The sequence below is a fragment of the Rhinoderma darwinii genome, chromosome 3 (assembly GCF_050947455.1).
Source record: "Rhinoderma darwinii isolate aRhiDar2 chromosome 3, aRhiDar2.hap1, whole genome shotgun sequence".
Classification (NCBI taxonomy): domain Eukaryota; kingdom Metazoa; phylum Chordata; class Amphibia; order Anura; family Rhinodermatidae; genus Rhinoderma; species Rhinoderma darwinii.
Genome location: NC_134689.1, coordinates 332,586,107 through 332,601,830, shown reverse-complemented (window position 1 = coordinate 332,601,830; position 15,724 = coordinate 332,586,107).

The window sequence follows — 15,724 nt, the reverse complement described above, 5'->3', positions numbered from 1 at the left end:
GGGCACTAGCTACAGGGGAGGTCTGTATGTGGGGATGTGGGCCACTATCTACAGGGGGGTCTATATGTGGGGCAGTATATGTGAGACACTATACAAGGGTGGGCTATATGTAGAGCACTATCTATAGGGGAGCTATTTTTTAGGGTACTTTCTATAGGGGTGGGCTATGTGTGGGACACTATATACAGGGGTGGGATACCTGTGGGGCACTAGCAACAGGGTGGCTATATGTAGTGCACAGTCTACAGGGGTGGGCTATATGTGGGACACTATATACAGGGGGAGCTATATGTGAGACACTATCTACAGAGGTGGGCTATACGTGGAGCACTAACTATAGGGGAAGCTATATGTAGGGCAGCACGGTGGCTCAGTGGTTAGCGCTATTGCCTTGCAGCTCTGGAGTCCATATGTGGGCACTATCTACAGGGGGCACGGTGTGTGTGTGTGTGTGTGTGTGTGTGTGTGTGTGTGAGACAGTTATATTTAGATGTGTTGAGAATTTTAACTTTGTTTATAGGTGCAGAAATGTTTTAAAACTGAGAAGCCGAAGACATCTGAGCGGAAAACTGCAGAAATGGGTCATGGCCGGGAGAAATCCATCATAGATGTCTGAACCGGAGGGAGAAGAAAAGAACTAGAATCTGAGATGTCACCGGTGAGTCACTTAATGTAAATTAATCTGCCTCTAATCAGTATTGTAGTCACTGTATGATCTGCAGCGAGATGATGGTGGTATGATTTTTTTTTGTGAAACTGCATCTCCCAGCATATCCTTACCATTGTTCCGGCCATGCTGGGAGCTGTAGTTTTACACCATACAAACCTATACGCAGTGGCGTAACTACCGCTATAGCAGCCGTAGCGACTTCTATGGGGCCTGCAGCATGAGGAGGCCCGTGGCACCTGCCAGCATGGCCCCCACCATGGCCGCAGGCTCCGCTAGCAGCCGCTATGGCTGCTACAGCGCGACGCCACTGAAGGGGTTGTTCCTACAAAAGACATGCATCCCCTATCCACAGGATAGGGGATGCATGTGGGATCGCTGGGACGCCCAGCGATGAGGAGAACGGGGGACCGAAAGTCCCCCCTAAGTTCTCCATGACAAACCTCGGACTTCCGGGGTCTGTGTCGGCAGCTCCGTAGAAATGAATGGAGCGCCGGTCGCGCTTGTGCGCATGCGTGACCAGCGCTCCTTTCATTTTTATTGAACTGCGCAGACGCCAGAAGTCCGAGGTTAGTCATGGAGAACTTCGGGGGACTTTCGGTCCCCCGTTCTCCTTATCAATGCCAGCGATCGCACATGTATCCCCTATCCTGTGGATAGGGGATGCATGTCTTTTGTAGGACAAACTATAGGCCGTTTTTGTTTTTTTGGGGGGGGCTTATATGGTGTTATCTACAGAGGGGGCTGTATGGTGTTATCTACAGGGGGTCTGTATGGCGTTATCTACAGGGGGCTGTGCATGGTGCTATCTATAGTGGGGCGCTGTGTGGTGGAATCTATAGGGAGGCACTATCTACAAGGGGGGGGGTTGTGTGATACCCAGCAGAGGGGGGCCCCAGTCAAAAGTTTGCTATGGGGCCCAGTCTTTCCTAGTTACGCCCCTGAGCTGCGGTATTCAGTCTGACTGTGAGTCTTTGACCAGTCACCACCCACACGCAGCAGACAGGAGAGACTAATAGTGCCTGTCGTTGAATAAACCCTCAACTACTACAGTTTCACAGGCATTGACTGTGAAGCTTTCTATAGTGTAGTGGTTAGCTTGTCTGCCTTACATATGGTGGTTGCTGGTTCAAGTCCCAGCTGGGTTTTTTTTATTATATTAATATCTTACTTGTATTGGGCTTTGTTCACACTAGCATTAATATACGTTTACCTCTCTTCCGTCAGAGGAAGAGAGGATCAATACGTTAAACGGAAAGCAACGGCTCCATTAGAATTACCATTGCTTTCAATGGTAATTCTTTTGTATCAGTTGCTTTCCGTTTGTCTCCGTTCGCTAGGTTTCCGTTCTTTTGAACGGAAATAAAAGTTCTGCAGACTTCACTTTTGTTTCTTTTAAAAAAAACGGAAACTTAGCGAACGGAGACAAACGGAAAGCAACTGATACAAAAGAATTACCATTGAAAGCAATGGTAATTCTAATGGAACCGTTGCTTTCCGTTTAACGTATCGATCCTCTCTTCCTCTGACGGAAGAGAGGTAAACGTATATTAATGCTAGTGTGAAAGAAGCCTTAGGGCCTGTTCACATCAGCGTTGGCTTTCCGTTCTGGGGTTCCGTCGGAGGTAACCCCGCAACGGAAAGTTAAACTGAAACCACAGCTTCCGTTTCCGTCACCATTAGCGCAGTCGACTGCGCTATTGATTCCTTCACAAAAACTGAAATCTGCCGGAATGGTGACGAACGGAAACCATTAGCAATGTTTCCGTCACCATTGATTTCAAAGGTGACTGAAACGGAAGCTGTGGTTTCAGTTTGACTTTCCGTTGCGGGGTTCACCCGACGGAAACCTCCCACGGAACCCCGGAACGGAAAGCCAACGCTGATGTGAACAGGCCCTAATCCTTCCCCATAAACCTGCCCCCGCTAATTAAAATAAATATATTATATAATGTATATAGCGCTGTATCCTGTATCCGTCAGGTCAGCGGGTCCTGCAGGATCGAGCTGTTACCAATCACATCTAAGTTCATAACTTAGATGTGATCGGTAATAGGCGACCTAATGGATTCAGCTCTCAGCGCTATATACAGCTGCTCTGTATACAGGATACAAAGCAGCTGTATCTCAAAAAGTACAAATCATTTTCAATAAAAAGTAATTAAAACTTGCACCAATCGCATTAATAGATATCTTTATATATCATAGTGACATGTCCGAAGTTTTCATCGGTGGGGGACCGAGCACTGAGGCCCCCACCGATCGCTAAAACGAAGCAGCAGAAGTGCTTGGGTGAGCGCTGTGCCGCTTCATTTATGATCGACTTTCAGCCGAGTGAGCGGTGTACGGACTCCTAGACTTTCTATTGAGCCCGTACACTGCTCCAAGGAAAGCCAAACAGAATTGAAGCGGCACACCGCTCACCCGAGCACTTCTGCTGCTTCGTTTAAGCGACTAGTGGGGGGTCTCAGTGTTCGGACCCCACTGATCAAAACTTCTGACATGTCAAAAGTTTTTTAAAAAGTTGTTACACTTTAAAGAGAATCTTTCACCTGCCCACAGATTAGCATTTGAGTGCAGCATGTAAAGAAGAGGCAGGACGCAGCCGCAGGCTTAAGGGAAGCCGACATGACCGCCCTGGTAGGGAAAGGGTTAATGAGGTGAGGGAGAGGTGAAAGAAGCTAAGGAGGGGCGGGGAGGAGTTAAGGGGGACGGGGGGCCGTTACTGCGCTTCCCGCTGTTTCTCGGCATTGAGCCGGAAGCAGCGGGAGGAGTAACATAGCACAAGCAAGCTCCCCGTTGCCCGGCTTTTAGAAATGGCAGAGGCCCTGATTTTAGAGCGGCTGCGTGCCGCTGCTGTGCACCACGGTCCCGGATGGCTGGAGGAGACCGTGGCTGCATTAACGAGGATCCCGGACGCCGTTTCGCCACGTCGGGCACGGCGTTCGGGGTCTGTTGAAAGGGACAGGCTCCCCTCCCCCGGCCCCCTTACGAGCATGGCTATGGCGGCGGGGGGGGAGTCGGCAACAACCGCTCCTGCGCTCGGCAGGCAGAGAGCGGTGCCAGGGGTGACGGCGATGCAGGCTGGGTCGACCCGTCCCTCTCGGCGGTCCCGACCTCCAGAGCGCCTTAGTCCGGAGGTAGTCCCGCGGACACGGCGTCGCAGAGGGAGCCCGATCCCGGACGCTGCAGGCCAGGCAGCTGGGAGGACCGCCCCTTCCCAGGCCCTGCGTCCTGGCAGGAATCCCAGGCCGCGACGGGGTCCGGCGGTAAGCAGGGAGTCGCAGGCTGGGCTCCCTGTCACCCCTCCCCCATCAGATGGAAGATGTGGAGAACAAGGTACGGCCGCCCCGCATGGTGATGTTCCGGCCAGGGGGCAGGCTTCGTCAGGATCGTCTAGACGGACGACTAGATCTGCAGCGACGTCGAGGCAACAGGTCCGGTCGGAAGTCTGGGTCCCGGCGGTCGGGCGGCAGGTTGCCGGCCCATCGGTCAGCGCGTCCTCATCCCCTTTCCGAAGATGTCGTTGGGAGGGACAGTCGTCGGCGAGAGAGGAATTGGAGGAAGGTGAACTGGACGTGTATCGTCGCGGTCAGGATGGTCCGGCTGACGGGAACACAGCGCCTGTGCAGCCCGGTGAGTGTATAACTCCATCATTGTCTTATCCAGCGATTTTTATGTCGGGTGTCGGCGGGGGGGCTGCTAGCATTGCATCGGGGGCCGGTAGTGGCGCGGGCGGACGCGACGGAGCGGGTTTGGCAGATTTAGTGGGTTGCTTACGGGAGCTGGTGGGGCGCCTGGATAGGGCCGCGGCGCCGGTAGTAACGGAAGCGTCTCCTGCGGTAGTTTGGGAAGGCCCCAGGGACGTGGGATCGTTGCAGGCGCGTCCTGTGGTGGCGGTTAGAGAGGCGGTCGCGGTGTCGGTACAGACCGAGGCACAGAAGGACGGCGATCGAGTGCGTATGGACGATCGTGCTCGGGGTGAGGTGTATGTTTGTTTTGAGGGTCCGTTGGGGGCGCATTTAAAGCAGGAGGTGCGTGATCGGATCTGGAAAGACGAATATGTTGAAATTTTTTCTCTCTTGCCGCTGGCTAAATTTAATTTGGATAAAAGCAAGCGGGATGAGAGTAAAAAGGACGAGGAGGAACGGCGGCGGTATAGGCTTATCCCGCAGACGTTCGTTAATTGGTCGCAGGCGTTCGCCATATTGGCTAGTGTGATAGGGGAAAAGGCGCCGGAAAATTGTTCGGCGTTGTTTTGTTATTTTGATGCTATTGGGGAGGCTCATAGGGCGTATGGGGGTCAGGCGTGGCTGCGATATGATGAGCAATTCCGTCAGCGGAAGGCGGTTCGGCCGGCGATTCGGTGGGACCAGAAGGATATTGCTCTCTGGTTACGAGTTACGGCTCCGGTTAGGCAGCCCTTTCCCGGGAGCGGTGGCCAGGGAGGCCAGTCTAGTCAGAGTGGACAAAGCGGCGGGGGAAAGGCGGGGTTTTGCTGGCAATTCAATGAAGGCCAGTGCAAGTTCGGGGCCACGTGCAAGTTCAAGCACGTGTGCTCCGAGTGTAATGGTGCATCACACGGGGCGGCAAAATGTCTGCGAAAAAAGAGGTCAGGGAACCAGCACGGGGTTGGTCAAGGGGGTGTCGCCGGTGAGGGTGGAAAGGATGGCCCCTTATCTAAGTGAATATCCGGATAGGGCGGCAGCTAAGTTGCTTTATGAAGGGTTTAGTGTTGGTTTTGTTATTCCTCCGCCTCCTTATGAGGTTCCGGTTACGCGGAGAAATTTAAAATCGGCTTACTTGCATGCGGAAGTCGTGTCGGAAAAGTTGTTAAAAGAAGTTTCGTTGGGGCGCATGTCGGGGCCATTTGGGGAGTCGCCGGTGAAAGATTTAGTTGTGTCCCCTTTGGGTATTGTCCCTAAACGCGAGCCCGGAAAGTTTCGTTTGATTCAACATTTATCGTATCCCAAAGGTTCGTCGGTAAATGACGGGATTGATCACGAGTTGTGTTCCGTAGTTTATACCTCATTCGATAAGGCGGTGGGGTTAGTGCGGGCTGCGGGTCCGGGGGCGCTGCTAGCAAAAACCGACATCGAGGCGGCGTTCAGGTTGTTGCCGGTCCATCCAGAAAGCCAACGGCTGTTGGGTTGTTTTTGGAATGGGGCCTTTTACGTGGATCGGTGCCTTCCGATGGGGTGTTCTCTTTCTTGTGCATACTTCGAGGCGTTTAGTAGCTTCGTGGAGTGGGTAACGAGGGGAGTATCCGGGGTCGATTCGTTGATCCATTACTTAGATGATTTTTTGTGCGTTGGCCCGGGGGGTTCGCTGGTTTGCGGTAACTTGCTTCATGCCCTGCAGAAGGTGGCGAGGGATTTTGGGATCCCTTTGGCGCCGGAAAAAACGGAGGGCCCGGTAGCGACGATTTGTTTCTTGGGAATCGAAATTGACTCGGTGGCAATGGAGTGTCGGCTCCCGGCGGATAAGTTGGGTGCTTTGAGGCTGGAGGTGCGACGGGCTTGTAGAAGGAAGAAAATGTCGCTGAGGGAGCTTCAGTCGCTGCTGGGGAAGTTGAATTTCGCCTGCCGGATTATGCCGATGGGGAGGGTGTTTGGTAGAAGGTTGGCGGCGGCAACGGCGGGAGTGCGGGCGCCGCATCATTTTGTGCGGCTCAAGGAGGCCAGTACAATGGTCGCTCGCTATGGATGGCCCCAGCGCAGGATACGAGTGATCTGAATATTTTCACGGATGCGGCTGGGGCGGGTGGCTTTGGAGCTTACGGGGGAGGTCCGTGGTGCGCAGGTCAATGGCCGGCTAGCTGGGTGTCCAGTGGACTGATGCGGAATCTGGCCCTGCTCGAGCTGTTTCCCATCGTGGTGGCGGCTACCATTTGGGGGGACAGGCTCAGGGATAAGAAGGTCCGTTTTTACTGCGACAACATGGGGGTGGTGCTTGCCATTAATAACATCACGGCGTCCTCTCCTCCGGTAGTTCAATTGTTGCGACATTTAGTGTTGGTGTGTTTGTCGTTGAACGCGTGGGTGGTGGCGGTGCATGTCCCGGGTGTACGGAATTGTATTGCTGATGCTCTTTCTCGCTCGCAGTGGGACCGGTTTCGGCAATTGGCCCCGGGAGCGGAACGTCTCGGTTTGGCTTGTCCGGAGCATCTTTGGGATCTGGTATCGGTCCCGTAGAGCAGCTGTTACAAAGGTCTTTGGCGCGCACGACGTGGAGTGCTTATGCTGCTTGTTGGAGGCAGTGGGAGGAGTGGGTAAGAGAGTTGGGTGACGTCAATACGGATAGAGACAGGTTGGTGGCACTTTTGTATTGGTTAGGGGATGCCTGGGAGTCGGGGTTTTCAGTAGCGAAGGTGAACCGGTTCATATCCGCGGTGGCGTTTGGGCTTAAGTTGAGGGGCTTGCGGGATGTATCCAAGGAATTTCTGGTATCGCAGGCTTTGAAGGGGTTGCGCAGAGGTAGGTTGGAGGCGGATAGTAGAAGGCCGGTGTCGTTTGCTTTGCTTGGCTTGTTGGGCGGTTCATTAGCATCGGTATGTCGTTCTTCAGATGAAATGGATTTGTTTCGGTTGGCTTTTTCGTTGGCGTTCTTCGGAGCATTTAGAATAGGTGAGTTGGTGTCGCCAAGTACTAAACAGGCAGGGGGGCTGAGATCTGGGGAGGTGAGCCTTTTTGCAGATCGGCTGGAGGTGTGGTTGCGTAGATCAAAAACTGACCAATTAGGGAAGGGAAAACTGATAGTTTTGTTCGCTCTCCCGGGGTCGGTCATGTGCCCAGTAGAGTGCATGCGGGGTTTTACGAAAAACAGGGGGTCTCCAGATTTGCCTTTGTTACGTCATGTGGACGGGTCGTTTTTGTCCAGGTTTCAGTTTGGAGCTGTTTTTAAAAAATGTTTGACGGCGGTTGGGGTTGCGGCAGGCTCATATTCATCTCACTCCTTCCGGATTGGCGCAGCAACGGAAGCGGGGCGCTGGGGGTTGGATGATGAGGGGGTGAGGCGTATTGGTCGTTGGGAGTCTAAAAGGTTTAAGTCCTATGTCCGCCCCCATATGTTGTAATTTTGTTGTTTATGCTTGCAAATGTTATATGGTGGTGCCTAACTGTGTTTTCCGTTTCAGATTCGCCTCCTTGTCTAGTGTGGTTGATGGGTCATTCGTACGTGCACTGGGGGGCTTTGAGGGCGGACGTCCGCCCGGATGGTCGCCAGTTGCGCATTCCGCGACAGGATGCGGTTGTGCATTGGCTGGGGTTTAGAGGTATGTCGTGGAACAGGGTGTTGGCGGAATTCCAGACATATGTGCGGCTTGATAGGGTTCCGGAGGTTTTAGTGTTGCACGTGGGTGGGAATGACTTAGGAGTCCGCCCTTTTCGTGAGTTGGTGCGGGATATCAAACATGATTTGTTGTGTTTGTGGGTATCTTATCCCAAGTTGGTGGTAGTGTGGTCGGACATAGTCCCAAGGAAGCATTGGCGGTTAGCTAGATCGGTGGAGAGAGTCAATAAGGCTCGCATAAAAGTTAACCGGGCGGTGTCCCGTTTTGTGGCAAAGAACGGGGGCATTTGCGTGAGGCATAGGGATTTGGAGTCAGGAGTGGGGAATTTCTGGAGAAGTGACGGGGTTCATCTGACCGAGGTTGGCATTGATCTTTGGAGCTTGGCTATAGCAGAAGGCATAGAAAGGGCGGTGGTGGTGTGGAGGAACTCACAGGCTTAAGGTGGTCAAGGCCTGTTTCGCGGTGGCGGGGGGAGTCCTTGAGGCCAGTCAGTACAAAATGGTGGTGGGGTCGCATCGGGGGTATGCGTCCCCCAAAAAAGGTACATGGTTGAAGACTTCATCGGGTGTTATCCCTTTGAAGTGGTCTTCTGGTAGAAGGTATATCACTTGAAGGCTTCATCGGGTGTTATCCCTTTGAAGTGGACTTCTAGTGGTCGGTATATCACTTGAGGGCTTCATCGGGTGTTATCCCCTTGAAGTGGACTTCTAGTGGTTGGAGCCATCTGCAGAGGTGAACGGTGCTTCCGAGCTGGTTTACGGCTGGAGGTAATTAGTGGTTTGCAGATGGCTAATTCGGTGTGTTCTTGAAAGGAACATCTGACGGGGCTTCAAGGACTTCCTCTGCTCGGGTTAATGTTAACGTTTAATTGTTATTTATGATTCTGACCCATGTTGGGTCATGTGAATTATTAGGAGGAATTCTCTGGTGGATTCCTAACTAGTTATCCGAATGTTTCGGATTTAAATTGTTTTTATAAAACTGTGAAATTAATAAACGGCTGCTGTGGCCATTTCACATCCAACCTCGGTGTCATGTGTCTTTACTAAGTGGGGGTGGGGGGATAGTATGGTCTAAGGTTAACACACGACTCTACATAGGCAGGTCAAGAAGAGGCAGGACGCAGCCGCAGGCTTAAGGGAAGCCGACATGACCGCCCTGGTAGGGAAAGGGTTAATGAGGTGAGGGAGAGGTGAAAGAAGCTAAGGAGGGGCGGGGAGGAGTTAAGGGGGACGGGGGGCCGTTACTGCGCTTCCCGCTGTTTCTCGGCATTGAGCCGGCAGCAGCGGGAGGAGTAACATAGCACAAGCAAGCTCCCACCCTCCCACCCTTGGTTTGTTACTCCTTAGGTCTTATGTACGTCTGTTTAGGAGCGTTGTGATTTAGTTTGTGTGCTTATTTAACTTGTTTTTCTTTTTTCCGGAGTAGGTTCTGTTGTCATGGCAGCTGGCGGGGGGAGTCCTTGAGGCCAGTCAGTACAAAATGGTGGGGGGGTCGCATCGGGGGTATGCGTCCCCCAAAAAAGGTACATGGTTGAAGACTTCATCGGGTGTTATCCCTTTGAAGTGGTCTTCTGGTAGAAGGTATATCACTTGAAGGCTTCATCGGGTGTTATCCCTTTGAAGTGGACTTCTAGTGGTCGGTATATCACTTGAGGGCTTCATCGGGTGTTATCCCCTTGAAGTGGACTTCTAGTGGTTGGAGCCATCTGCAGAGGTGAACGGTGCTTCCGAGCTGGTTTACGGCTGGAGGTAATTAGTGGTTTGCAGATGGCTAATTCGGTGTGTTCTTGAAAGGAACATCTGAAGGGGCTTCAAGGACTTCCTCTGCTCGGGTTAATGTTAACGTTTAATTGTTATTTATGATTCTGACCCATGTTGGGTCATGTGAATTATTAGGAGGAATTCTCTGGTGGATTCCTAACTAGTTATCCGAATGTTTCGGATTTAAATTGTTTTTATAAAACTGTGAAATTAATAAACGGCTGCTGTGGCCATTTCACATCCAACCTCGGTGTCATGTGTCTTTACTAAGTGGGGGTGGGGGGATAGTATGGTCTAAGGTTAACACACGACTCTACATAGGCAGGTCATGGTCAGGGCTGCACAAACACTGGGGCACATTACTTTTTTTTTCCTACCCTCTTTCCTTACTTAGATATCGGTGCTGTAATATTTTGCGCCGATATTGAAATAACCCCATGAACTGCCAATGGGGCGGTAATTGGCAAGGGGGCGTGTAACATCGCTGTGACACTGCCCAATCCGCTACGGACAATGTCAACAGCATGAGCTGGAGAGAGGAGAGCATGTGCGCGTGCACACGCTCTCACTCTTCAGCTCTCGGCAGGCAAGTACAAGACTGTGATCTCAGGTGAGAGATCAGTCTTGTCGTCCTTGTCTGCCGAGAGCTAAAGAGTGAGAGCGTGCGTGCGCGCCTTCACGTTCTTCTCTGTCCAGCTCTTGCTCTGAAACTGTCTGTAGTGATTGCACAGTGTCACAGCGATGTTACACGCCCCCTTGCCAATTACCTCCCCATTGACAGTTCAGGGGGATATTTAAATATCGGGCGCCAAATATTACAGCACCGATATCTAAATAACGAAGGAGGCTAGGAAAAAAATGTAACGTGCCCCAGAGTTTGTGCAGCCCTCCCCATTACATGCTGCACTCAGCTGCACATGTATGGGGAGGTGAAAGGTTCTCTTTAAAAGAAAGGTGTTATAATAATTTTTTTTAATTTGATATGTTTTATTTTATGGGCCTAATTTTTCTAATTATTTTAATATGTTCCCGAAGGTAGCTATTTATTCATATGTCTGTGGGGGCAGCCAACTTTATTTTTATTTTTCATACTGCTAATTTTTGTTTTGCAGGTTCCGCTGGACCATTTGGACTACTTCGTAGATTCGTTGGACTACTTCGCTGATGTAAGTTTTTTTTCTTTTTTTTTTAATAAAATGGTTAAAGTGGATTGTGTGGAAGAGTTGTCATTTCAATAAAATAAATTACTTTATGTCTCTGTTTCTTAATACTTCATTACCGCCTTAGTAATGGCTGCTGTCTGATTGAGAGCGTCCATTACTAAGAAGGGGCTTAGTGTTAGCCAGTAATAAGGCTATCACTAACCCCTATTATTACTCCGGTACCCACCGCCACCAGGAGTACCTGGAAGAGCTGGGTACGATCCAGCACCCGACCATCTGAAGTGAAGGGTACTTGGGTGGCCGCAGGCTGGTACTATCAGGCTAGGAAGGGACAAAAACCATGGCCCTTCCCACCCTGGTGATGCTAGGCTGCTGCTGCTGCTTTATTGTATCTGGCTGGTTATAAAAAATGGAGGGGATCTCACGTAATTTTTTTTTCAATTTATTTTTAAAAAATGACGAGGGGTTTCCCCAATTTTTCATAACCAGCCGGATACAATAAAGCAGCTGCAGCCTAGCATCCCCAGGGTGGGAAGGGCCACTTTTTTGGCCCTTCCCAGCCTGATAATACCAGCCTGAGGCCTAACAGTCGTTTCAGATTGCCAGGCACTGAATCGTACTCGACTCTTCCCGGTATCCCTGGTGGCAGTGGGAACCGGGGTAATAATAGGGGTTAGTGATAGCCTTTTTACTGGCTAATGCTAAGCCCCAGCCTTAGTAATTGAATGCTGTCAATCAGACAGCTGCCATTACTAAGGCCATAATAAAGTATTAAAAAAAAAACAGACATAAGAATTTTTTTTTATTGAAATGAAAACTCCCCCATGCAACCCTCTTTCACATTTTTTTTTTTTTTTAAAGTAGATCATTGAAGTAGTCCAATGAATCTACGACGTAGTCCAAACGGTCCAGCGGAACCCACCAAAAAAAAGTTAGCAGTATAAAATGTAAAAAAATAATAATTTGCCACAATAGAAACCCCTGCTCCGCCGTTTGCTCTTGTAGGCCACAGACTGGTTTAGGCCTGAGGCCTACAAGAGATCGGGAGCACGCTGATGACGTCAACTGCCCGGCACGATGACGTCACTGCATCATGCCGACCACGCCGGGCCACTGAACTCGGTTAAAAATCATAAGTCAATTAGGTAATAAAAAGGGGGCATAGAAGATGTTAAACCATTTTCAGTGTTAATGCTGCGTTGCTGATCTATGATACTAAAGTAATACAGTAAAAAGAGTTCTTTAAATCTTCTCTATACATTAAACAGCACTTTACAAATAAACAACAAATGTTTTCCTATTTTTTTTCTTTTATATATTGCGTGTTTGATGTGTAAAGCCAGTAATGAGAAAACTCTGATAGATTGGGGGGGGGGGGGTGCCCTTTTTATAGTTCGCCTCAGGCAGCAGAGGGGCTAGGTTCACCCCTGACTTGGGACCTGCGGTCGGGAAGGAGTTAATGATAATGATAATGGTGATGATGATAATAAAATATACATATTTACTGCTGTAACAGGAGCATCTCTACATAGGTCATGGGAAGTGCAAGAGAAAAGTGTTTGGGTGCCATGGAAACTAATTAGCTCTTATTTTCTCGCAGCCTCTAGGAATTTGAAAGCAGCATCCTGATTGGTTTCTGTAGGTAACATGTCCACTTTTTTCCATTGCACTACTTCTGGGGAATCTCCCTATAAAGTGCCGACAAAAAGTGTGTGTTTCCCATAGCAATCTAAAACCGTGCTGGATTCATATTGGTTGCTATGGGTTTGCACAATTTGTCATACACACTTTATAATATATTATATAATTTATTTATGTGCTGATCATACAGATTCTATCATATATGACTGGTATTATTACATATTAATAACATACAGCCCGTTATTGAATAAGGGAATTCATTTACTAATTGAATAAATATCTGTATATTGTTAATATGAAACAAATCCTTTTAAAGCCCTTGGTGGGGCACTATAGGGCAGCAATGCTCCCTACTATATTATACATATATCTTCTATACTACTGTGTCATGCTACAAGTAATTAAATGGAGGCAAGTGATAAATAAGGCTCTGTTCACATCTGCAATGGCACCTGGCATGACTTGTAATGGGGTCCATTGGGTTCCATTATGGTGTCTTACCCATTAAAAAAGTGAGAGTCTCACGAAATGTCCGTGCTGAGAGGTCCACAGTACAACCCAGTACTGTGGACCTCTCAGCACGGACATTTCGTGAGACTCTCACTTTTTTAATGGGTATGACAGCATCACTATAATTGCTCACCATACAATTACTGACTTTTCCTATATTACTATATTGTGGTCAGGTAGTGACCCACTTACCACATAAACATTAGGACTTTGATTAATTATCAGTATATGATCCACTTGGATAAAGATATCGTATATATTTATCTTGTATGGTGTAGTTAATACGGGTCTGCCCTAACATATCACTCTGTTGTCTAATTCTGTCCTGTGCTGTACTGTATACCACGGTATTAGTACTAGAGTCTCTTTATGATGTGTTTTTAAATGTATGTCATTTTTTATTAATAAAATTTATATATTCTTGCATACTTAGACGCTATAGCTCTTTTTTCTTCGGTATGGTTCTATAACTATGGAGCAGTCTATTTTGATATAATATGGGGGGAAGTTGGTTTTCCAAACTGTACCTAGCCTACAACCAATATATGCTTAGAGCTTATCTATCTATATATCTTATGATCTGAGCAGTGAGCTCCGGTTATACATGATAGTATTATTATAATGGAAGCTTGTGATGTCATAATGTTTATTCAGCTACTGTAAAGGATCTGCCAGGCACAACTTCTGTGTATACGCCCATGGGTAATCAGTCTGCACCTGGTTCTATGTCTCTGAGACTGACTCCATCTTCCACCACTCAGGATGGCAGGCTTAGGAGTGGGAGAGCCTATCGCAGCCTGGCCAGACGGAGCTAGCTCCCGCCCTCTGTCTATTTATACCTGCCTTTCCTGTTCCTCCTTTGCTTGTGATTCTTCTCGTGTGGTTTCCTGGCCTTGCTGCAGCTTCTAGCTATTTGACCTTGCTTCATACTGACCCCGGCTTACTGACTACTCTCCTGCTCTGCGTTTGGTACCTCGTACACTCCTGGTTTGACTCGGCTCGTTCACCTCTCTTGTTGCTCACGGTGTTGCTGTGGGCAACTGCCCCATTTCCCTTGCTTGTGACCCCTTGTCTGTTTGTCTGTCGTGCACCTACTGAGCATAGGGACCGTCGCCCAGTTGTACCCCGTCGCCTAGGGCGGGTCGTTGCAAGTAGGCAGGGACTGAGTGGTGGGTAGATTAGGGCTCACTGTCTGTTTCCCTACCCCCCTGTCATTACATAATCACAAGCCCATATACCTAGGCTACCCTGGTCCCCCACACTACTATGGACCCCCTTGAGACCCTGGCTCAGCAAATGCAGGGTCTCTCCCTACAGGTCCAGGCCCTGGCTCAGAGGGTCAACCAGCCTGACGCTACCATGGTAGTGCCCCTCACCTCACCTCTTGAACCCCACCTCAAGTTGCCTGACCGGTTCTCAGGGGACCGGAGGACTTTTCTCTCCTTTCGGGAGAGTTGTAAGCTCTATTTTCGCTTAAAGCCCCACTCCTCAGGTTCTGAGAGCCAGCGGCTGGGTATAATTATGTCCCGGCTCCAGGAAGGGCCCCAAGAATGGGCCTTCTCCCTGGCTCCTGACGCCCCTGAACTTTCCTCCGTTGATCTTTTCTGCTCTCTGACTCATTAATGACGAGACTGACAGAACTGCCTTTGCCGAGAGTCAGCTGGTGACCTTACGTATGGGTAAGAGACCTGTGGAGGAGTATTGTTCTGACTTTAGGAAGTGGTGCGTAGCTTCTCGGTGGAATGACCCTGCCTTAAGGTGCCAGTTTAGGTTGGGTCTGTCGAACGCCCTGAAAGACCTGCTAGTTAGCTATCCCTGTTCTGACTCCTTAGACCAGGTTATGGCTTTAGCGGTACGACTTGACCGACGTCTCAGGGAACGACAACTTGAACGTTTTTGTGTTTTCCCCTCTGACTCCCCCATGATGCCTCCCGAGGTCCCGTTGCTTTGCTCTTCCACGGAAGACTCGGAGGTACCAATGCAACTCGGGGCCTCCGTGTCCCCCCGACAACGTAGAGAGTTCCGCAGGAAGAATGGTCTCTGCTTCTATTGTGGGCATCAAGTGAACACCTGTCCTAGGCGTAAGAATAAGCAGCCGGAAAACTTCCGCGCCTAAGTGATCATCGGGGAGGTCACTTGGGCGCCCAGGTATTTCCCGTAAATATGAAACGTAATAAAATCTTGCTTCCCTTTCAGGTCTCTTTTGGTGGTAGGCCTGCTACCGGCAGTGCCTTCGTGGATTCAGGGTCCTCTGCTAATATCATGTCTGTGGAATTTGCTATGTCTCTAGCTATGCCTTTGATTGATTTGCTTAAACCTGTCCCGGTAGTGAGTATCGACTCCACTCCTCTTGCTAATGGTTATTTTACTCAGCATACCCCTGTTTTTGAACTCCTTGTTGGCTCCATGCATTTGGAGCAGTGCTCTGTACTGTTGATGCAGGGATTATCGTCCGATTTGGTTTTAGGCCTTCCCTGGTTGCAGTTGCATAATCCCACGTTTGACTGGAATACTGGGGAGCTAACCAAATGGGGTAATGAATGCTTGACGTCATGTTTTTCTGTTAATTCTATTTCTCCCCCTGAGGAGGTGAACACGCTACCTGAGTTTGTTCAGGACTTCGCTGATGTTTTCTCTAAGGAGGCCTCCGAAGTGTTACCTCCTCATAGAGAATACGATTGCGCTATCG